This window comes from Corvus moneduloides, chromosome 14 (genome assembly GCF_009650955.1).
Source record: "Corvus moneduloides isolate bCorMon1 chromosome 14, bCorMon1.pri, whole genome shotgun sequence".
Lineage (NCBI taxonomy): Eukaryota > Metazoa > Chordata > Aves > Passeriformes > Corvidae > Corvus > Corvus moneduloides.
Window position 1 is genome coordinate 3,504,655 of NC_045489.1, and position 24,377 is coordinate 3,529,031.

At 38.5% G+C, this 24,377-nt stretch overlaps 1 long non-coding RNA gene across 1 annotated transcript; it reads left to right on the top strand.

Annotated features, from left to right (window-relative positions):
• Positions 1-1,876: 1,876 nt before the first annotated feature.
• Positions 1,877-20,750, top strand: LOC116451238. Its single transcript, XR_004243146.1, has 3 exons — positions 1,877-2,162; positions 7,300-7,302; positions 20,740-20,750. It is a non-coding gene; the product is annotated as an uncharacterized LOC116451238 (long non-coding RNA).
• The last annotated feature ends 3,627 nt before the right edge of the window (positions 20,751-24,377 follow it).

Consider the following 24,377-nt stretch of genomic DNA (forward strand, 5'->3'; position numbering starts at 1 on the left):
ATTCATTAGCTAAATTCAGGTGCCATGTGGTTATTTGAAAACCAGGAAACAAGTAGTAAATGCCAATTTAGCTGGGAAAAGACAAAACTTCTTAAAGAAATTGAGAGGCTCTGGAGAAATGCAGGTTGATTCCAGTAAAGAAGGAATAAAAGATTCTGATGAGATTGATTTTTTTATTATCATTATTTTTTTTTTTTCCTTGTGGGATGAATGCTTCCAATCAAATCGTAGGGACAGTGGGGAGGGAGAAATGTGGAAGACATTTATGGATTTGTGTGGTTGGGAGGGTAAAAGAAACAATGTGCAATGGAGAGCTGTGATTAACAGAGGACGTGGGCAAATCAAATGAATACTGAGGAGAAGAGAGATGGGGAAAGGAAAGGCTTCATATCTGCCAGAATTGCTTGTGTATGATTATAGTCCCACGCTTGTGTTGATTCCATCACTGCCAGAAAGTCATTCCAGGGCAGATTTTTGGTGAACGAAGGATAGGAGAGGGTAAATCTTGTTTTTTGGGTTGGTTTCTTTTTAACCATATCTCTGTTGTTTTGAAAGCCTGAGTTTGCATTGCAAATCTCAGTGTATAATATCTAAAATTTTACAAGTAGAAAGTATTAGCATGAATTCATATTTTCAGTTCATCTGAGCCACACGTACTATTTGAAAAAATCTGGTTTTAAAGAAACTAATGATACATTATCAATCCTATATACCTCTATTTTCTTGGTATTCTGCTATTTCAGCTGTAGCTAAGAAAAGTTTGCAAAGATTATCTCTGTAAAAAAAAAAAAAAAATATATAGTTCTAGTCACTAATTTTGCTTCTTGAATAGTTCTATGAAAATTTGCCTCTTTAGATTTCCAGAATGTACTTGTTCTTCTGTCAGTCATATTTCTAGCAGCAGCTTGGGGAATATATTCTTTTATGTGTTGAATAGCTCTTCAACACAGGTAGAACTGTTTTCTTTGAAAATGCAAACATCTTTCAAATAGCAGGATATAAATGTGGAGAAAACTCTGAATACAAGCTATAAATATTTCAGGCTGTAGCAGCAGAGAACTTGAACTGAACCTAGTGCTCTGGTACCTAAGTGTTTATTAAACCTGAGTTAGCTTCTTCTGGCGAATTGAAGTGAATCTTTTGCATTTGAAAGAGCCTGAGAGATTCTCTTTCTGCAACATACACACACTTCTGCCCGCAAATCTGTTGCAGCATTGCTAGAGAAATGCATTCGTCAGACTGCGTAATCAGAACTGTTTGTGAAGAGATAACGAACGGGGCCTTGCTGTACACAAAAGATAAAGCGTCATTATGCACATATTTATACTGTGACTGTTGATATTCCATTATTCTGTGCTAGTGAAACAGAAATTTCTATGGGTCTTTGGGTGTTCTTCTGTGATTAGCAAGCTGTGTATGACCTGATGGGGGGGTTAGTTTATTTTTAGAGGCTGTTGGCGGCACTTTATTATAAATGTGAGTGTATCGTGGGGTATGTGATAATCCCACTGGCGCCGCTTTGGGGCAGCGGAGAGAAGCTCCAGTGCAAGAGCTTAAAGCCAATATTGGTGCGGAGTCCAGTCCTGAGCCCTTGCTCAAGACAGCGAGCTCAAAGAGAATTGTACTGAAGAGCGGACAGAACTCCACTACTAAAGAAGTAGTAAAGTAGGTATGTTTATTTCCAGCGCTGGGACGCACGGGGGATCGCTCCTCCAAAGCCATGCGGGCCGACAGCTGCATTCAGCTCGGTATTTATCGGGTTACAAGTTCCATACTCATTAAGTTTCGCAACACGCCTATACATATTCATCACCTAGCCCCGCCCAGCCTCGCTTCGTATTATAATGAACCCAAAAGTCATTTACATCCGCGTTGCGCTTGCGCAGTGTGGCTTGGTGGCTTTGGTAGGGGTCTCCGAGGGTCTTTTTGATGAAGTCAGGAGTCTTCCTCATCCTGAACTTTTCACCTTTCTCCCCTGCACATGCTCTTTTGTACCCCTGGCCTCTGAGACTGGTCTGAGCCAGTTCTCAGGATATCTGTTTGAGACTCCCCCTGGTTTTATCAGAGGTCTCTTATCTTTTCTTCCTGCCCTGGTATGCTGGCCAAGCTGGATGCATTGTTCCTGACAAACTAATTGTCCTGCTTCCCATCCCCCTGATTCAGTACCTCTCTAGAAATGCCGGGCTCAGCCCAAAGCTGTTAAATATGTACGAGAAACGTTGCCCTTGAGACACTGGGGACTCTCCCTGCTGCTCTCCTACAATCGAATAGAGCCTATGAAAAGCAAACTGCGGCTGATAATGCCCGAGGATCCCTCCTTCAGCAGCTGAACTAAGCTGCTCACACCTCTTCCTGCCTCCTGTTGACTTTCAGCTCAGGAGGAGACACACCGGGAATGCTGCTGCCCTTCTTCCCCAGCTTCCGAGCCCTGGAAGAGGCGGCAGCTCTGCGCTCCGTCCTTGGGGGAAGCGCGGCGCTCAGGATGCGCTTCGTGTGTGTTCACAGCAACCTTGCGCTTCTCACCTCTGCAAAACGCACCTCCCAGCTTTCAGAAGACAATTGAGTTTCTCAGCAGCTTTTCAAGCAATGATTTCCATTAATGAAAGCTGAGTGGTGGCGCTGGCAGACAGTGCAACATTCACTGGAGACATACAAATGCCATTTATTTAGCATTTGAAGTACCAAGCAACTTAGGGTTTAGCCCATTGTAATGGTCTCCAATTTCAGGAAGATGGACCAGCTTTCACTTGAACTGAATTAATCTGTAAGGAAGAAAAAAGCAAATTAAAACCTAAAAACAAAAAGCCCATTCTGTTTCCGTACCAAAAAAAAAAGTGAACAACTGATTACAACTACAAAAATTGGTAAAATGGTGACATTATCACTTCACTGTCTTCCCTGTGGTAAAGAAGATGGAGTGTAAGATTTTGTTAAACCTTTCCTGGACTATATTCATCCAATCAACCAAAGCTGACAGAGAGCCGAAGGTCAATATTCTGTGGTACTTTTGTTCCATGATTATTTCTTTTTTCTGTCCTCAAAGAAAATTACTCCCATCTGAGGAGATGTCTGGACCAGTAGCAGCTCAGCATCCCCCAGTCCTTGCCTGCTAAATTTGTCTGTTAGATGTGGATCCTGACACCTTTGAATCATCTAAATTTAGAGCACTTTTTTTTAATAACCATCACTCTTTCCCAAAGAGTGCTCGTATGACATTAGAAATATCTTAATCCTCCTTCAATAACAGGATGGAAGATAAAAATTGCCACAGCTATCATTATTGGAAGAAATAGCATTATATCCAAAGGGTAAAATGGACTTATTCTGTCTAACCTGAAAAACCACTTACAGGATGTCTTTTCTGACACAGGCTGTGACTGTTGGAGGAGCTTTCTCAAGGCAGTGTTTAAATCAAGACTAGTTCCCTTTTTGTCTCATTTGTTTTATTTTTACTTCATGTATTTCAAATGATTGATGTTCATAAATGAATGTGAAAAGGGAGAAAAAAACCCTGGAATTATACAATTAATGTTGTATGAATATTGTGACATTAATACTGAATGCAGTTTATTTTTAAAATGAAAGTGTGAGAAAAGGATTTGTTTAAAATAGCTTGACAAATTCTATTTGTTTCACATCTCACTTCATACAAATAATCTGAACTAGTATGAGATTGTTGTCTAAGTTCATTCTTAATATCTAATGTAAAACTGATGAAAATCTAGATGATAACTCATCCCAAAGGGTTCAAAATGAATAATCTAATGCAGAGAGAAAGCCTGGCTTCTAAAGAGGTTTGTTTCTCTTCAGCAACTAAAGAAAATACCTAAAAAAATCTATCTAATGGTTGATTGACTTGGATTGGGTCAGATGGATGTCTCGAAGGAGTAGAAAACCCAAACTGCACATCAAAGTGATACACAGCTGTGTCCATCCAGACATTGGTTGTCTTTCACTGGAGTCAGGAAAATTTGATTAATGATAATTAATTCAATAACAGATTGGGTCCTGCAGCTCATTAATAATTTCAGAACCTGCAGGAGAGCAGGATTGCTGTGCTCAGTGCTGCCTGTTCCCCATGCTATGGATTTAAAACCACTCCTGTTAAGGTTTATCATGGAAGAGCATAAACGGTTTTCCTTCCAGTGTGGGATTCTAATTCCTTTTAACTCTGCTCCTGGGCTGGCTGGTTTCTCACCTTATCTGAGCTCTTTAAGGCTAAAATCTTTGCAATACTTGTGGGTTATGCTTTAAATGAACAGGTTTTACATCTTCGAGGGTGTGAAGCAGCACTCATGGAGGAGGAACTTCGTGTATTATTCACCTTTTTTTGCATTCTATCAACCAGTTTTAAGTCAGATGCTAAATTTTGCATGAGTATTGATCATAACTTTATCATCCATTATAAATACCCTTTCTGTTAGTTCACACTCCTTGGACAGAATTATGGAGGGGGTAAGAAATGGACATTAAATTAAGTTGAGCAGTTTTTGTTGTCTCAAAGGGGTATAGGATGTGCTCAGTTCCCTACCATCTCTTTAGGTGCTGGAAAATGGTATCAGATCCTCACTCTGCAGACCTGATCCTAAAATGAAAAGATGATAGTCCATTCCACAAAGAAGTTAATTTGTATTTATAAAAGGAAAAGCAAGCACTCCATTGAAAGTTAGAAGCATTTAATTATTGATGGTTATTTGTCTGTTTTTTTTTTTTTTTGCTAAAGAACTGTGTGTTCTTCTGTCTTTGGTAACTGATGCATGTTCAAATATATTAAGGTCATGAGTTTATCTGTATTGGTTCAAATAATGTGACTGAAACGTGGCTTTAAAAAGATATCCAAACAGCCACTGCTATTCTGGGGAAAATGCATGGTTCTTGATTGTAAAGGAAAGACACTTATCAAGTGTCCTCAGTGATTATAAATGAATGTAAATAGTTTTGCAGGATATATATAGCAAACCCTTTTTGCAGAAAACTGAAGTCCTATCACAGCAGAGTAATTTTTGAAGTAGTGAAGAGGAAAAAAAGCAGTGAAACAATAAAGCTCAGTCAAAAAAGATTAAAATATTCTTTGTTTTTTGATAAACTTTGGAGAAAATTATAATCCTGAGTCTCATCCAGCTTTAGGAGTGAAGATGTTTTGTATCAGCAGCATTGCAGGGCTCAGGGTTAGATAACATTCTCTCTATTTATAAAACAAATCTGAGTGTGGTTTGTAAGATATCAAGCAATTCAAACAGTAACAACTCTAAAGAAAAAGGTTACATTTTTAAGAATAAAGTATTAGGAGAAAGTCCAATCAATTCTGAAATAACAAAAACCAAGAACCAAACAAAACCTACATTAGAATCAGCACACCTGCAACAGAGTGTTTTTTATTTTCCTCCACAGAGTTTTCAATTTCCTGTGCTCAGTTTTGACCTTATAAAAATGATAAGATTCAGCTTCTGAAAAATATACATGCATCTTATCTGTTGTTTTCTGAAGAAAAACACCAGAACTGAGATGTTAAAGAAGCCACGGTGAGGTTTTGTTCAGTTGGTAACTTGAGGCAACAGGAAAATGTTCTGATCTTGCTGAATTGTTTGAGAAGTGATTTTATTTTCTTTGGCTTCTGAAAAGCAGAGAAATGCAGTTTACCCAGTGACTTTTCTTAGTTAGACTAGCTAGGCTGTGGACTAGCTAACTTTTAATAAATTAATAGCTCCTTACAAGAGTTTTCTGTCAATTTACAAGGGCAAGACTTAACAGATTACAACAGGTAAGGGACTTCTCCATTTCACTTCCCATGGGTTTCGAATTTCTCTCTGCACACCAGATATCCCTGAAATATGTGCAGGATACCATGAATCTGTGCTAGAGTTTTTTCAATATTTCCAAAGTCGTGTGTGGAACTCAGCATCTTAGACTGTGTCATAGCAATCTATTCCTTTCCTGCTTCTCTTTTCAGTCTGAGATAAGCACACTCATCAGCTGAGATAAAAACACCTCCCCCGTTTCTCCAGATACTGCCCACATCGTTTGTGGGAGCAGCGTTTTCTTGCTGTTCTTTGGCTGCAGAAGTGATTTCCAGCTCAGCAGGAAGGTGTGTGTGAGAGCAGAAGCTGCCAGAGCCTTTCGTGCTTTCCCTTTTTATTGAGAGCTGCACGCTTGGCTCCTCCCAGGCTGCAGTGGGGATGGAGATTCAGCTCAAACTCGGCTGGAGGACAGATTTTAGCAAAGTCAGATGCAAAACCTGTGGCAGGAGTGCACTCACTGCCCCCTCACTGGGTCAGGAACAACCACGCCAAGGATTTGGCACAAACTGAGGAGCCAAGGGCGCTCCAGACTCAGATTTTTTTTTTTTAGGTATTTGCAGGAACAAAACTGGAATTTCCTAGGAAAGTGACTTCTGAACTTCAGATGTCTAGAGAGCTGCTGAGCAAGGTTTTAAGGATTACAATTAAAATACCTAAAAGCAGACTAAGTCACACTTTAAGTGCTTTAAGCTCTTTTATGGCTTTTTTTTCTTCCACGTGGGGAGTTGAGGATGAACAAGGATTTCAGCTTGGATTTTTTTGCAATCTACATTATCTACTCAGTCAAGCCCATAAAACAGAATAAGCCTAACATATTTTTGGTTGTGATTTTTTTTTTTTTTTTGAGGGATGAATTGTTCTAAAATTGTCATGATTTCTGTGAATATTTCACAACCAGTAAGAAATCCTTTATAAAAACTATTGCTCTGTTTCAACTCTGTGAAATCCCTGGCACTTGTAGATAAAGGTTTCAAATGTAGTTCTGTTGCCTTTGTCACATACTGTGGATTTTTCTATATTACAGCTGTTACGTGTATTATTCGGGGCTCACAGAGTGAATTGTCCATGATGAAGTGGGTGGGATTTAGGAGTTTGCAGGCACAAAGAATTATCCCAGCTGCTTCACCTTCCATTCTCTTCTTCAATTCAAGAAAAATTTACAAAATTTGCCCTTGCATATCTTGCATCAGAGGGAAAAAAATCTTTTGGCCATTCAGTTTTTTGCAATTTATCAGCACTTTACATTCAGTTTTTCCTCTTAACCTTTAGTTACATTCAGCCATATCCAGCAGATCCCAAGTACTGAATAATTTGGGACAGTTGCTCAGGACATCATTACCCAACAGAAATTGCCTGGTTTCTGGTAACATTTTTTTGTATGTGTTTTCCCTGGAATTTTGGGCCAACATGGGAAAGAAATCAAGGTACAGTTACACTGTTAATTGCCTGTACCTGTCTCCAAATAAAACAGGAAACTATTAAAAACCTTCCTGGGGATTAGATGGTATTAAACAGAAGATAATTACTGCAAAGATGAGAAGAGGTGATCCCATTTTCCCATTTGCCAAACTTGGTGCAGAATGGTGCTGAGTTTGAGATGTGTGACTCTCAAATACAATAAAATTCTATACTGAATTTCAGCCACAACTAATTAAGGAATTTGCAATTTTTGTTGCATTTTTAATAATGACGAAACACAAGCTGTCATATGCAGAGGTACCAAATATGACTAGACAGGAATATGCAGGCACAGAAATACAGCTTTGATATGAGTGGTTTTTCTGACAAGACAGAAAGAGTTTCCAAAATAATAGAAAATAGAAGAAAACATAGCAAGGGAAGAAAGAAACTGTCAGGGTAAACAGATACTTCTTTAGATTAAGCTTTGCTCTACTGAACATTTTCTTTCTACAGGCTGGTTCTGATTTCTTTTGTGCTTCTGGGGTTTAGTTTGGATTTGTTCTAACAGAAAATCTGGTAGGTTATAACTTGATTTTCAAGATGCTTTTAAAAATAATTTTGAAGTGATTGAGGGCACATTTGTGGGTTTATATTTTAGGTGAATTCATTTTCCAAAAGGATAAATCTGGGATATTTAAAATGCTGTGGTGTTGTGGACAAGAATTCAATCTGGTTTTAAAATCACTGTGTTCACCTTGGAGGTCTCTAAACCAGCACATCAATAAGAGCAGCAAAATCCCATTTTTTCCTCAGAGTTTAGTAGGTTTTAGGCAGGCTAAATGCAGTAATTAATATTTGGTCATGTTTTACATTGATTGACCAAAGCTATTTGAGGCCCTCCCTGGTGCTAATGGCTGCTGCAGGTTCTGATGTGCAACATTAAGCAGCTGATCAGCTGGAATGAGAGCGTGGGACCTTCTGTCAGGGAACGAAGGACAAAATTAATTGGGGACGCTCTCATCCTTCCAGCTCATACAGGGCTCAGCAGGAAAAAATCACTGGTTGTTTTTGTCAGTATGGCTAAGTGAGTTCCTGCCTTTGCTTTCCTGTGCTGCAGGGACACAGCTCTGGCTTCAGCATCCTGGAGTTCTGAAGATTGTTGGAATTTTAAATACCAATTTTATATTTTAGAAACGAATTCATGCAGCAAGCTTCTCTTAAATGAAATACTTCAGTGCCCAGGTGTTGCTTTCATGATTGTTTAATATTTTACCTGTATATTTGCATGTACAGCAATGTGCATATACAACATATATAGTTTTCTATTAACTCATAGCAAGACTTGCTAAACTTTGTTAAAAGAACTTTGTGGATTTGCTGAGCTTCCTTATGTTCAGGCATTGCTTTCCTGAGTCCCTCACTCTGCCAGAAGTTCCCAACACAATGAGAGAGAAGAAACTGTTGATAGGTCAGCTTTAAATTGTATGCTGTTTTGCAAATATCTGTGTAGGCAATTTTTTCTTTTGAGAAAAGAAATAAAAAATCCATACAGCAATATAGCTGAAGCTGGTAACTTCTGACTTTAAAAAAAAAGGTGCTGGCTGAGGATGAAGGTAGATCAAAGGAGCTCAGGCCAATAATCTGCACGTGGACTTCAATCTAGAAGGCACAATTTATTTTTTTCCAGAATATCCCATTTACCCAGTCTGAGTTTTTAAAGAAATAAATAATATAGAGTTTTGTATAATATATTTCTGTAACAAATTACCGTATTTTTATACTATCTACTTTTAAGTTCTGATTCCCATTTCTGTTCTTCTAAGCATCATTTATTTAACAAAAGGAGCTCACATAATGATCTTGGTTTCATCTTTGAAGCTGACATATCTTCTTACCATCTAATGAAACATAATATTCTCTTTATCACCTATTCTCTTTTTCCCCAGTGCAGCTCGCGGCAGTTTTGTTTTATCAGAAATCAGCTAGCAACATGACTTGCAATGAGCTCTGGAAAACTTTCAGTGATCATAACAAAAAGCAGGAGATCAATGGGCAGTCCCAGAGATTCCCTTCAAAGGAACAATGGGTGTGCAAACCGAGCCTGTAACAGCTGCTCTTCCTCCAACCACGGGGGTTTGGATGAAACAAAACAAATCACTTCCCCTAAAGTTCAGCACTGATTAGCAGAGATGTCTGTGTTAGGGGGGCACTGCCTGACTTCAGGAGCTGTTCTTCAGGAAGTGACAAATAGATCTGGCTGTTGCTTCTTAAGAGACATTCAGTGAAATGTCTCAGAATAAGAGCAGAAACAGTCCTCAGAAAGTCACGTTCAGAGAGAGAGTGTGATCAGAAATGATTCTGGTTGGGGTGAATCTGGGATCTGGATTTAGGTTTTCCTTAAGACATCAACAGTGATACAAAATTTAACAAGAGAAGTCACCTCTTTGGTATTCCTTTAAAAGAGCATTGTGACAGGTTTTCAGGAAACTTTGCTTATTACAGATCACTAATTTGTCCTTGGATGAAGAAAAAAGTAAAAATATTTGAATACAGAACTCAAAATAGAGTTGGCTGTGTCCTAGCTCTTGGTACAATATAGTTGCTTATGATATGAATTAATGCAAAAGAAAGAATAACTTAGGTGGGCAGTAAAGGCAGAAGAAAATGCTGAACTTTCTGAAAGTCTCTTTGTCTATTTGATATAACTCTTTTTATCTCAAAAGTCTCTTCCTGGGGTAAGCTTTTCAGTTCTTGTTATCTAAGTTTTGCCAGACTTTTATAATTCAAGTTGCAGTCTGTCTCACCACCATTATCTGAACTCACTTTGATAGAAATGCAGAAATAATGTTACAGCCTTCTTAAATCCAGTGAGTCTATTTATGTGTTTTAGAAGATTCAGAGGAGAAAAAGAGGAACTGTGCACAGAGAAACATTCTGGTTTGGGCCAAAGGTCCCGCATTCCTCCAGTTCTGTGTGCTGTGATTGGTGTATCTGTGCCTCAGTGGCCATAATTTCTGTGGTGATGAATGCAGGAACTACTGGAAGAGAACAGATGGTGCCCCTGTTCATCTGGATTTTCTTCCAAACAAGATCTTGTAAGTCTCTTGCACCAGATTCTGTTGCTTATCTTTCCATTTTGAATCTTATTCAACTCTAAAACTTGCATTACATTTGATTCAGGGAAACATCATCAGTATTTAAAAAAAAAAAAAAAAAGTCACGATTATTTCTGCAATCTGTTAAGTTTTTCTTACAGAGTTACATTAGTATTTTAATATTTTATTCATCTACAGACTTCTCACTTATATCTCTTGGTGAACAGCATGCAACTCCCAGCATCATTCATTCCTTTACTTAATTTTTCCTGCTGTTTCAGAACTTTATGTTCAACTGGGCTGTAAATGTAGCTGAAATAGAAATGCTGAAAACATTTTAGTTCAAAAGAACAGCTCTGCACTCTGATTATTTAAAAATCTCCCCATTCTCCTAAGTTTCAAGAACATATGGCAATTCATCCATGATTATTTTTGCTAAAAATGATTTTAATTTAATGAGTCAATGAAATTAAAGATTTCTTTTTCTGGCAGCTGGCTCTCTCACAATTCAAGGTCACTGCACAGCGTTGACATAATTGCACAGCCAGTCTGTCCATGTTCTACAGGTGTCAGTTGCGTTGAAAATAAACACTAATTACATATTTTAATGGGTAGCAGAAGTCATATTCAAAAGCAAAACCGGTGGAAACAATGACAAGCTTATTCAAAGTCACTTTTGGGATATCAAGTCCTCCTACATTGAAGAAAGCACATTTTCCTTATTATTACTGTGTGCATCTCTTTGAATCTTGTGCTGTATCTTTTTGTTCATTAATTGCTTGACATCATTAAGACTTAAGTGATTCCTAATGATTCATAGCTGAGCTTTCAGGTGGAATATTTCAACAACAAGATTCAGAACACAAATCCCAAACCCTCCAAACAGCATTTAATTTGATAAATCCAGGGGTTATAGTGTGAAAGGAAAACTCTAATAGCTCTAATACGATCAAAAGAAGGGAAAGAAACTAATACAAAAAATGAGAAAACCAAGAGATTCAAACTTTACTTAGTTTAGAGTCTAAAGGTCAGGAAAATGGTATGATTTCTGGAGCTGATGTGCTGCCAAGTGCCTGAGAGGAAAAAAAGTCACTAAGCAACACAAACCCTGAGATTAAAGAAAAATATATATATTTTTAAAAATCCAGCAGTCCTGAGGGATGGAACAGTGTTGCCCTGAGGTAGCTCTGCCACACTTGGAAGGAATTTATGGCATAAAAATGTCCTTGTAGTGCAAGCCAGCTTTGTTATGTGCCATATCCCTCTAATCACATCAACAGGACCAGCTCTTCCAGCAGCAGGAATGGAGGGCAAGAACAGCGTGTGAAATTAAAGCCAGTGGCAAAACTGGGGGGTGGTCTGGACTCTGCTCCTCTGCATCTTCGAGATAGCCATAATGAGAGAGAGGAATGTGTCCTGTTCTCCTCTGCACCACTCCCCAGGAAGGTTTTGATAGATTAAATACTCAGTAGAAGGTACCTACACAAAAATTCTGGCAGCCTCTAAAGCTGGGTTTGTTGCTGCACTGATTTCAGTAACACACAATCATCCCTCAGAGAAAAAACATGGGTCTATATTGGAGGGCACTTGACCTTTTTTATGTAGAGTGACATGTGAATCCTTGCAAACACACAAGCCTCAAAAGAACTCATCTGGAAATTAAAACAAAAATGAGCCAATAAAAAAAAGAAGACTCTAAACTTAAAGAGCTTTTCCTACAATATTTCTTTTAAAGTAAAAAAAAAAAAAAAAGGCAGTTGTTTGCTTTTTCCCTCAGATGGTGAGAGAATTTTGTTTTTAAATAAGATGTCATTTTCAACTAGGAAAACATAAATATTGAATTTAATTGTAACAGCTGTCATTTTCATCTGATATTCATCTTGTCAGCCATTCTGCTCTCTACTGCAGTTATCTCTGTTTAGCTAACACGTTTCTCTTTCATATATTCAAAATGTATAACATTAGAAAGGATTGATGAATATTTTTTTCACATCTGTTATTGGCAAAAAGTTTTTTGTTTTTTTACTTTGGGGACTGGGGAGTCTCACTTTGACTGCAGGGGGAGAGTTTATTCTTTGTTCTCATATTTGAAGTGCAGGATATTGACTGATCTTTTTCATCTTAGGGCTTCAGAGTTGGTGGGCCGAGATTAGAATTTGGTTCCACAATATTCTGTGCTGACAAATTAGTCCATTAAATACTGAAACATTATTTAATTAATTGGCCTTTGCTGCTCATTCCATAGTTAAAATTCTGAGCCTTTGTAGCAAACCGATAACTCACAGTAAGGGCTTGGTATTGAGTTTGGCTCCAGTTTCCAAAGCACTTCAGTGTTATTTTTTTTTTTAAGTTATATAATCTAATGTATATTTTATTAATATAGCCTTTATTTGAAAACTGGGCTTTTCAAAGGAATGATATGCTGTGTTGAGCTTCAGAGGTACTTAGAGGTCTCAGATAATTCACAATTTATCTCTGTAGTAACACATTGAGCCTTTTCCTTGCAGAGAGGCTTTGATCCCAGCCACTTTTTTTTTTTTTTTTAACACTATGTAACCCTCTGAACTTCCAGAGACCTACAGTCAAATAAGTACTAAATTCTCTGGTTGAAATTTTGTTGTGAAAGAGATTCCATTAAAAATCAGAGCCTTGTCATATTTGTACGAGCTATATTCCTTTAGCTCTGGGTATTGCACAATAGTTTATATTCTGATGGGGAGGTCTGGGATAACATTTGTATTGGCAAAATTTCCTGCTTTGAAATCTCTGTCAAAACTGGGGAGATTTCACAATGAAAACATTTTGGGTTTAGGCAGAAGGTATTATCCTTTTCCAGACCACTGCAATGGCAGTTTCTATTTTAGGTATATCCACAACTGGAGCTATCCCCAAAGCCTGGGTCCTCTGCTGTTGCTGGTGGCATTTTGTGAGGTGTTTGGGGGTTTTTTTTGGTATGACTCACCTTTCTGGGTCCAAGAATCCTCAATGTGTAGGGTGTTCCCAAAACATCCATTTGACTCCCACAAAAGTCTTTCCTCAGATTTCTCAATGTGATGTAAAATTCAGAATCCTGAACCTGGCAGAGGTTCACAAGTAGAAGATCCTGAGAGGGCAGCACTCTCAGGCACATGGTGGGGACTCTTGGGGCTGTCCTGTGCAGGGCCAGGAGATGGACTTTGATCCCAATGCACCCCTTCCAACTCAGGATATTCCGTGACAATATCTTGTGGTCTGGCTGCTGTGACATGAACGGCCTCATCTGGTTTTCTGCTGTGCTGCAAGGAGTAAGTGTGTGTTGTCGAGCCAAGTGGTGCAGGCGGGCTTGGCTCTGCCTGTGGTGGGTGACAGCAGATCCTGGAACTCTCGGTGGTTTGTGCCTGGTTGTCTCCAGAGCAGTTTGAGTATGGGCTACCACATTTGCAGGTTGATTGATCAGAGGATTAGGATCAGTAGTAAAGTGAATCAGCTTGGTGAAATATGCACAGATGACACCACAAGGCTGAGCTTCACCTTAATTTATGTGGAGCATCCACTGCACTCGAACAAAGTTTGCAAATGCCATCATTGGGATTATGACAGACCAGTTCCTCCTGGCTCATTCTTGTCCAGGCAGGGTCAAGCAGACCCTAATCCCTCATTAAACACCCCTCCTAGGAAAACATGGGAGAGTAATTAAATATACAGATTTCATAAATCTCTTTTCTTTAGAAAGTGCCAAGTTTACTTATTAGGAACGCAGCTCTCCGTTCCTTATGTGCACCCAGCAGGAGTCTGTACCACAAAGGGGCTAGAGTGTAATTTTGTGTTGCAAAGTATTTTAAGCAGGGACGCAGAATTTGGTAGTTTCACACTTACAAAGGCAGCTAACAGCCTTGCAAAAGAATCTCATTGGCAAAACAATTGATTTCTAACTTCTGGAGCAGAGAACCTTCCCTGCCTAGATCATGTACAATAAAACTGACATCTGAGGGTAGAGCAAAAATATGCTCAGCTTTCCTAATCCCTTGGAGGCTTGTAAAATTACTGTCTGAGAACTATAATGAGAATGGGATAATTTGTGACATTTCCCTCTGCTGTTAGAAGGTATTGATTTTATGACATTTTCATTTCTTATTATGTATTACGAGCGTAAGACATCCGAATGTTAATATCAGATGCACAGAATAAACAAGGATGCTGCCAGGTACCACTTTATTTATTTCAATTATTTTTCAGTTTTATGCTGTAGCTATTTTACCAAATCCCTGCAGGCTGTAAGCAGATAAACAATCACTCCTAAGCTCTGAGAATTCAGAATTAGAGGAGGCAGCCCATACATAAACTTATTTCTTCCATGAAGTCTACCAGCCAAGAGAGATAACTTAGCATCACCATGCTGAGTTTTGACCTCCCCTGTTTTATGTAAGATATTCAATTTTTCAGCCACGTTGTCTGTCTAATTTAGACTGTTAATGCCTTGGGGTTGTTGTCATCTTCCTGACATGAGAGAGAGCTGCTGCAAATGCTGATGCACTCACAATAGATCCAACAGTGCCACTTGTGTTCAGCCCTGCTGCATCTTACCTGTCAGGTCTTTCTGAAGGGTAAATTCCCTCTCCAAGTGGGACAACCACCAGGACAAGGTTATGGAGAAGCTATCTCCTCAAGACTATCTTGGAATTCTTCAAGTTTTGTTTGACCTCTTAGCCGTAGAACAGTGCAGTCCTATAAGCAGCTTTGCTCACAGCTGTGTCTGGGATCACTACAAATACATATTTTGGGTTGCTGGTGAGATCTGTGTATCTCTCCTCTGTCCATCATGTCACAATGATGAGTTGCACCCAAAGAGTGAGAGAGAGAAGGGTGTGCAGATCAAGGAGTTCTGGCAAAAACCTTGACAGGCTGAAATGTATATTGCTGAAAAGAGAGACAGGGAATGAATGAAAATCTGCCAGAGAGATGCACTGCCCAGGCTCGGCTGTGGAAGTGCAGTTATGCTCTCAGTAAATGGATGGCAGGAGAGTACTCACCACACCCAAGGCGCTACAGAATCCTGGTTTTGTGCCAGCACATAAGAGAGGCATTTATAATATCTGTGTTCAAGGCCAGCTTGGGTGGAACTCTGAGCACCCTGCTCTGGGCTCCCACTTGGCACATCCATCTCTGGATGCTGGGGACATGAGCAGTGTGAGCAGAAATATATTTTCTCCTTGGCCATCTGCATTTAAATTGATGCATTATGTGAAAGAGCACAAGGCAACCCAGGACACAAAAAAATTATCCTATAGTTGGTGTGGATAGAGCGGATTTCAAGGGCTTGTCTGTTTTTTCTGTTGGGTTTGGTTGGGATATTTTCATTTTGCTGTAGGGGAATACATAGTGAATGGATAATATTGTACAAAAATAAGAACTGAGGAGTAAAGAAAAAGAAATTGCTATTTTTATGCCTTGTGAAGTTGACTAAGTTATAGATATTGTATGTGAACTATATTTATATCAAATTTATGGAGAGCTTTCTCACAGAGCAGGGTAGTGAAGAGAAGGGAAAAACAATATCATAATAGGGTCAGAGCATGAGAGAATAACTGAATTGTCCAGAAAATAAAGACACACTGGGATCACAAAAACTGGGATATCAAAAACATTCAAAATACCATTCACAAAGTATCAGTCCCTTGTGGGGACTTTAAATGACCCAAGCTGACTTTGTCTGAAATACAGCTTTTATAAAGAAAATGCTAGAACCAGGGAAAAACTTTCCTTGGATCCTTTAACAATAAGGTCTGAAAATACAGTGTTATTGAAATTCTTTTTATGTGTACTTCAGAAACAAAATCATTTTGGGTTTCTTTAAAGAAAAGGATTGTGTAGATTTTATCTGACTTATACAGTGTAATCATATTTATATCATAATTTTCTGGTTTGTAACAATACCCTTGTAAATATTCAGTTCTCTTTCAATATAAATACTTCTATTTCTGGGGGTCACAATTTGATCTGAGTGCAATTTACTTTAAGCAGCAGGGGGCCAAGCCATAGATATGTATTCAGATTTGGACCCAGCTACTAAAGTGGAATATTTAAATGTTCAGAGAGAGTTTTCATGTTGTTATGGAGCTGGAGAACAAAAACCATCAAACACACACAAATTCCACATTGTGCTTTCAGAAGGAGACACAAAGAGAGAAAAAGAAGGCAAGAGAAAGAAAGGAAGAGAAGAAATAATGTTTATGTGCATTTCTTAGCTGGAATTTCTCTCTAACACCACAGTGCTCAGTTTGAGCTTGTCTTGAATACGCTCAGCAAGGAATATTTGATTCTTATAATTTTAGCCTAATGTTGTTATTCCCTTGCTACGTGGGGAATGTAAATATCCACTCTTTGGGCTGGCCCTTCCCCTTGTCTCTTCAAGGGGTTTGCCTGCACATCCCTCTGTGTTCTCTCCACAGACATTTGTAGCAATCTGAAAGACCTTTGCCAAAATCTCAAAGAATTGCTGAGAGTCCCATTAGGAAAAGTTACCAGGACTGGGGGGGTTGAGGGGAGAACAACAGATGAGTCAGTTATCATTCCAGTGGAGAAAAACCTAATGGGAATTCCTAGTCCTTCACCAGTGGAGAATCCACAGAGGAAACTTGCAGCTGCCTGGTGATGGGAAAAACATTGATTAATTAATGCCCTTTTGCCTTAATTGATATTGCAGCAATCCAGGCATCAACCATTTCTATCTCCCTTCTGTGATGTCTTTCTGTATCAGAGACATGTGCAGCTATATTCCCATGGATAGTGGGAAGCACAGGAACTTCTGCTGTGACTCTACTGGAAAACTCCCATATGCCCCCAAAATGTACTCAGAGGAATTTCCACTCTTTAAAGATGTTTAGTTCTGCGTGTCTGGCTCCTGGTAGGAATTACCAGAAGGAGTTTTCCAGAGAATCCCTCTTTAGTGGGAGGTTGATTGACCAGATCTCTTTTCAGTTGCTGTGAGACTCTGATGTGGAATTTAAAAGTTTCAAATACAGAGATATAAACCAAAACTCAAACAAGTGGAAAGCAGTGCCTAGTATAGGATAAAACCCAAATTCATAGGTATTATCAAATTAACTAATACTACTAAAGCATTATCACTATTCCTCTCATCAAGAAGGAATGGAAGTAAATCCTGCAAAAAGAGCAGCCTGGGCTCTCTGGGTGTGGAACTCAGAGGTGGTAAAGAGGAAGCAAAGACGAAGGTTTTTATGAAAATAACACCTATTGGAACATCAATATGTCAAAGCAGAACAAGAAAATTGTTTACTCCGATGGTAAAAGGAAAAAAGCTTTGCCTAAAAAAGTGTGAGAGGAAAGCAGGGGGTAGAAGAAAGTGGATTTGGAAGATATTTACCACCTTAGATGATTTCAGCAAGCCAGCCTTTTAGCTCTAGCTGTCTTGAGTATTTGAAACTAAATGTTTTGTGCAAGAAATGAAAATAGCTTGATTAAGCTTATTCTCGTCCTCCTGCCATGCATCCTGTGTGTCGCTGTGACACCCTGTGATGGAGAGCTGCTACAATGAACAGGTAATAGATGGGAAATTGTTTCAGGCCCTGGTGCTTCTGGTGTCTGATTATGATCTAGGTTAGCAATCACAGCAATTGCTGCTGAGAGTCATCTGCAGCTCACCCGTCCCCTCAGCTGCTCGCCGAAGTCGGGGGGGTCTGCGTGCTGCAGCAAGGCGTGAGCTATAAAGGAGCTATTTCTAATGAACTCCTGCAGATGAGGGTTATTTCTCGAACTCCTTCATGTGGATTATGGCTTGTGAAGACAGGGAAGAAGAGTTGTACTGGAGTGTTCTGTAAGTCGCTGTCTGCCCGTGACATGTGGCACAGTTTCTTGGTGGAAGCAGATGCCGTCGGAGCAGCACCCAGCGCCCACAAAGACACTGCCAGTTGTGTGCTGACGTTACAGGCAGGCCATAATTAGTCACTTTACATCTACTTTCACTTCATTTTGGCAATTAGGGGGTTGAACAAGAGAAGGCTGTGGAGGAACTTGACTGCTTCAGTTGGAAGGCAGAGTTGAGAATTGAGGAGTGTGTGTTCCTTGGCACCTCTTCGGAGTGCGGTTTAAACTCAACTGGCACTGAACAGGTTTGCTGGAGGATTTCATCACAGATATGCTGAAGTGTCTGCTGTAAATTGAAGTAGGTTAAATGTATTAGAATTTAAGTAGCTATTTCCTCGGGAATGTCTGTGTTCTTTCCACAAAGTTTCATTTCAATAATTTAGAAAATACAGTATTATCATTTGTGTGCAATATTTATGGTAGTGTGTCATGTGAATGAGGAAAGGAGAGGAAAAAATCCAAACCCTGAGAACATTGTGGAAATTATTCTTTGCAGATATTGTCATCTTTGTCTTCCATACCAAACTCTATTTGCATGACCTAATATTATTATAATAATCAGAGCAAACCCTCCCCAGAGATGAAATGCTGCATGGCTCAGTCTCTTACTGAGGAGATTGCTAACTGAGAAGCTTTCACTGCACATATTTCACGTGTTAACATCCCAAATCCCAGCATCCTTTTCATTGTGGGATTTTCTCACTGTGTCTATGTAGTATTAAATATCTTTCATTCCTATTTGTCTTCTAGCTGAAATGAGATGTTACCTAGAAACTTAGAGGCTGATTGTCTACCTCCCTACTGACAGATGCAGTGACTAAGTAAAGGGAATAAATCTTTTTTTCTAGCTCTTTAATTAAACATCTACAGCTATTTGAACCCTGGGAAGCAACTAAAATGTTTCTCCTGACTTTGATTTCTATTATTTTTTTTTTTTCTTAATTCAAGTTATTACAGCAGAAATTGTTAATATAAGCAACTTTAGATAATGGGGTTTTTAAGACACCTTCTGGGTGACTTCCTGAAATTAAATTAAGACTATGGAAGAGTATAATTTGGATTTCACAGAACACATTTTGCTACCACTCCAATTATTTACTTCAACTTGTTCAGGCCTGTTTATGTAAATAGAAATTCACAAATATTTGAAAGCAACATGTAATAAGGAGAAACAAGAAGTCAAAAATATCTTTATTCAGGTCCCTTTCAGGAAAGGTATAACAGCTTCTTATTGTCCATAATTTGAGTTTTAGACAGAAGGCTTGAAATAGCTGAAAAATGCTAATGGTCAATAACATTTAATGTTAACTTATATCTTAAGATATATTTTTTTCTGTAATTAAGTTCTAATCTCAATCAATTCTGACATATGTACATACACATGGGAGATTCCCCATTGTTTGAGTATTAATGCTTATTTAACACTTTTATAAAATGGATACATTTGTGTATCCACATCAATTTTTAATTCCTTCCTGAGATGATTTCATTCACGCTCTCATCAAAGGCACACACGAAACCAACGTAGTTTTTATTTCTCTGTCTATTGATATTTAAACAGTTTTCATTCAGACATGAGAAAATAGATATTTTATGGACAATATGCGCCTGTGATTCTGATGCCTACAGAACACTTGTGTTTTAATTAAGAGGCAGGATGATTTTCCTGAATTCTGCTTTCAGTGTCCCTCTCATTTGTAGTGAAGCTTTTCTTCTCTGATGCACTGACTCAGAGAAGCAGACCCCACCCCCTGAGTAGAAATTCTAATTAAATCTGATACTATTAAAAAAAAAACTAAAAAACAACCAAACCACTCCAAAAGCAGAGACAGTGAAAACTTGAAGTGCACACTTGACTGGGTCAGTCAGGCTACCTGTGGAGCTGGGCACGAATTCAGGTGTGAATTCACACCAGGGCAAAGAACCTCCTCAGGTTTAATGAACTCCACACAAACACCAGGGAAGTGCTCCGGGGAAGGAATACATTCCATTTCCATTACTTCCACACTCATGAAATAAGTGACTGCCTAATGTAGTTGGATAAAAGCCTTTGAGATGGAAAAAAAGGAGGTTTTTTCGGTGCACCTTAGAACTCTGGTGTGGCCAGGGGATGGCTGGGAGATCTGGGCAGGGATTTGTCTGCAGCCACAGAGCTTTAAATGAATCAGGGCAAACAGTCTGGACTGCTCCATCATAAATTCCAACACTTCTGGAGATAAGGAAGAACACCCTGGAGACTTCCAGTTCACTCTGAGGGTTTGGTTGGGGTTTTTTAAGCCAAAGTATTTTATGAAGAGAAAAAAAAACCTTATTTCCCCCCCATTTAGTGAATTTTTTTAGTTCCCAGTGTGTTGTACTGTTTCACACCCTCATACCTTCCCCAGCACTTGGTGGAGAGAAAAAGTCTTTGCAACCAGAGAGTGCAAACAGCAGAGCTGTCATTTGTTAAATTGGGTATTGTCTCATTAAACTTCTGTGTAGTGCTGGGAAAGATTAGGAGGAGAGTGACAGATTCAACTCCACAATCCCACAGAAAAGTTTAGCTGAGCTCTTGAGGGTAAATGGACACTAATTTCTGACAGCCATGGGGACTGGATGTCCCTGCAGCTCACGGAGTATCCCAGGCACAGAGCAAACATCCCGTGCCGTGTGCTGAAAGGAGGATGAAGAGAAAAGCCAGGGAGGATGAGAGAAACTATTTTCTTTTATGACTTAGTCTTTTTCTGTGCTGACGGATATCCTTATCAAACAAACCAGTCCAGCAATAGGAAATGTGCCTTGAACACTCTGTCAAAATCTGAGTCTAAACCAAAGGCTTCTCAGGTTCAGAATTTCCCTTTTTTCCACCTTGTAGGCTGTCATATCACAGGAAATGGAAACATGGCAGTGCTATTACCAAGGAAATCATCCTGGGCTCCAGAACCAGATTCTGCTGTGAAATATTCAGGTTGAATTCTAGGCCAGAGCAAGAATAGAAGTGAAGGAAAGATTTCTATGAAATCTGAGTCATACTTGGACTATGTAACATTTCTCTGCGAACATTTAAATTATCTAAACTTTGACTTCATTTAAATACCAAATTCCTTAACTTTCATTCTATTTTGCAGAATGAAACAAAAAAAACCCACAAAATAACCCCAGATATTTTAATATCTATTCCCTTTTCTTTAAACAGGTGGTAGAAAAAGAGAAAGCCATGCTTTCTCTTGGAAGATAACAATGAGCAGTGCAAATACTGTCAAATTTAGAGGTCAAGTGTTTAAAGTGTTGTCCCCTGTGGGAAAACATGCTTGGTGGTGTTGGTAGGTGGAAGTAATTTGTTAGAGCTGGAAAGTGGCCACAGTGGTATAAATCAAAGATAACCTGGTAGACCATAAACACCCTTTTGTAACTGTGGAATGTATTTTTAATTTGACACTGGTGTGCTGTGAACAGGCAGCTCAATTGTCCTTTTGGGTGTTCCCAAAGGTAAGCGGGGAAAATGTGGGACTAAATTTTTTTTATCTGTTTAGGAAAATAAACTTGTTTGTCCACAACAAAGCTGCCCTGGAAATTAGAGAAATGTGGAAATATAGGAACCACAGTACTTTTAGGTTTTCAGCTTGTCACTATATTCTTAAGTGTAGCTGCACTATCTCACAGCAGTTTGTAGTGTTTATTATTTATTTATTTAATACCCCAAATTAACTGGGGACTAGATAAGGGCAGCCTCTTTGCTTTGGTGTTAGAGGAGAAAAAAATTAGGCAAGGAATTAGTCACAACCACATTGTTTTGATTCTGCCTGGTTTTTGCTACACGAGGAGCAGTAATGGTCCACAAAGAGATTCTTTTTTGACTGAAGGCTGCTCTTAGTAGTTTTAACAAATTATAGTTAATAATTCAACTTAAACAAGGTTCACTGTCATAAAACCAGTCAGCTGAACAATTGTTTTCTGATGTATACAGTCTGTGTTGGTTTTCTATCTAAATGCTTAAACACTTTTTTAAGGAACTCCTGTAGACAAAATTTATTTTAACGAATTTTCCTTTGTGTTAATAGGTTTTAAAATAAATCTGTTCATGTGATTAGTGTGTGAAATGGCTTTTAAATAAGATCTGTTTTATCAATTTCATAAAATGAGTGTTTGGTTTTGGTTTCATGAGGCAAAATATTTTAGTCATCAGTAGAAGAATGATACTTGGCTGCTAAAGAACAGCCTCTCATTATGTTCATATGTTTCACAATAGTCATAAGTGAAATTTAACTCACCAAAGGCCAAATCCCCTGGAAAGGGCAACAAATAATTAATTACTCACAGATGTGAGCATTTTTGGAAGTCTGGGTTTCTGATAGTGCCAGAGACCTGAAAAGTAGGAAAAAGTGGAAGAACTATGATTCTTTGACAAGTTTGAATGATTCTTTGGCTAATTTATGATGGCTTATTTGGCAAGATGCTTCACGATTTTTAAAAAGCTTGAAATTCTCGTGAAGTTTCTGGAATGCAAAGAGATTCACAAAGGAAAAAACCCAAAGTTGCATTAGTGTGTGTGATGGAAGTTCTTGTTTCCAAAACAGTATGGAAAGCCTTGGGTTGTGCTTGGCCTGCTGAAATTCCAGGCTCCTCTAATAATCCCATCTTTTTTAAAATGCTGTGACATCACTGGAATACCTGAAATGCCAGATATTTTTAGCTGCTCAAAATTATGGCACCTTGGATCGAAGACTGTTGGATGGCCTTAATAGCCTGACTTTTTTAAATGCAGTTTTTTCCTTCTCCTCTAATCCTTAGGATTTGTCTTCAGAGGTGCTGCCAGGCAGCTGGGTGGGAGCCAGCTCTTGTTCAGGAACTTTGGGGCAAAATTCTGTGTCATAACCCGAGGGTGCTGTGTCCACATCCTGGCTCAGGTAAGGCAGAGGTGTCTCTGTTCATTTATCTGTTGCTCTATTCTGGCACACAAAGAGCTTGAATTGCCTTGGAAATATACTTGGAAGTATAAATGAAGTACTTGTGGAAATGAGGTTTGGTTGTTTTTCTGAAAGAAATATTTTCCTGGAATTCTCTCTATGCTGCTTTACTAAAAAAACCCAAACGAAAACAAAAAACATAAATATTTTATAACACTCCTTTACAAATCTTTCAAAGGTGTTGTGGAAAGTACAGCTTTTAGTGTAGTGCTGCTGTCAGAGAAACGTGTTTGCCCAGCAGGGTCAGTCCAAGGTGGATGGAGAGTTTGGATTTAGATTGTGTGGACCCTGTTCTGGTGGTCTAAAGACAGACTTTAGTTTTTCCAACTGTTTGGGGTAGCAGAGTTGTGTCTCTTCTGGCAATGATGAGTTTAATGAAGTCTGATGTTATATTATGGTGTGTTAAGTTAGAAATGTAAAGTACAAAGGAAACGTGAAAAAACTATCAGTGAATAATACAACCAGCTGAATTGAAAAGACCAATTGCTGGATTTATTCTTAATTTCTATTTATATTTCAATTTACATTCTTTAGAACACATTAGGATACTAAGTACTATTAAGTACTATATATTTAGAAAAGAAATTTACTTGGGTGTGATGTGGTGTGAGACTTTTGGGCATTTCACAGAATTCTTCCTTTTGGACCTTGAAAATTGTGTTTCCAGGTACTCTCTGAGAAACTAGAAATTATGGCTCTACAGGAATAAAGTGTGACTGTGAAAGTGAGAGAAGTGAAATAATATTGACATCTAGACAGAGATCTTTAGATTTGATTAAGAAGTTAGCAACAGTGGGAGGGGGAAATCACTTTATTAAAGACAAAAATTGGTCCAACAATGAAACTTATTCTGACTTCAAATAAATCAATATTTTGAGATATCTAATTTTTGGTAACAGAATTTTCCATCAAGTACTGATAACTTCTGAATCTGGATTGTGAATGGAACCAGCTTGTTAAGGGAAATAATATTGTTCAACAATGATAAAACAATATATTAATAAATTAGCTATTAAATAGTCTGTGCTTCTAGTGTAGGTCAAATAAGGAAGACTATTGGCACATGTTATTTAGATGAAGGACAGAAAAAGAACTTAAATCAGAATTAATTGCTCCTTCTGTCAGTGATTTGCCAATGCATCTGGAACAGTGTACTGTTAAAGATATAGATAACTTATAGAAATGAAAACAAAACACTTGATAAGTGAAGTCATCCTTAAGTAGAAGAACAATAAAGAGACACAGAGAGAAAATTAACTGGAAGAAAAGAATTT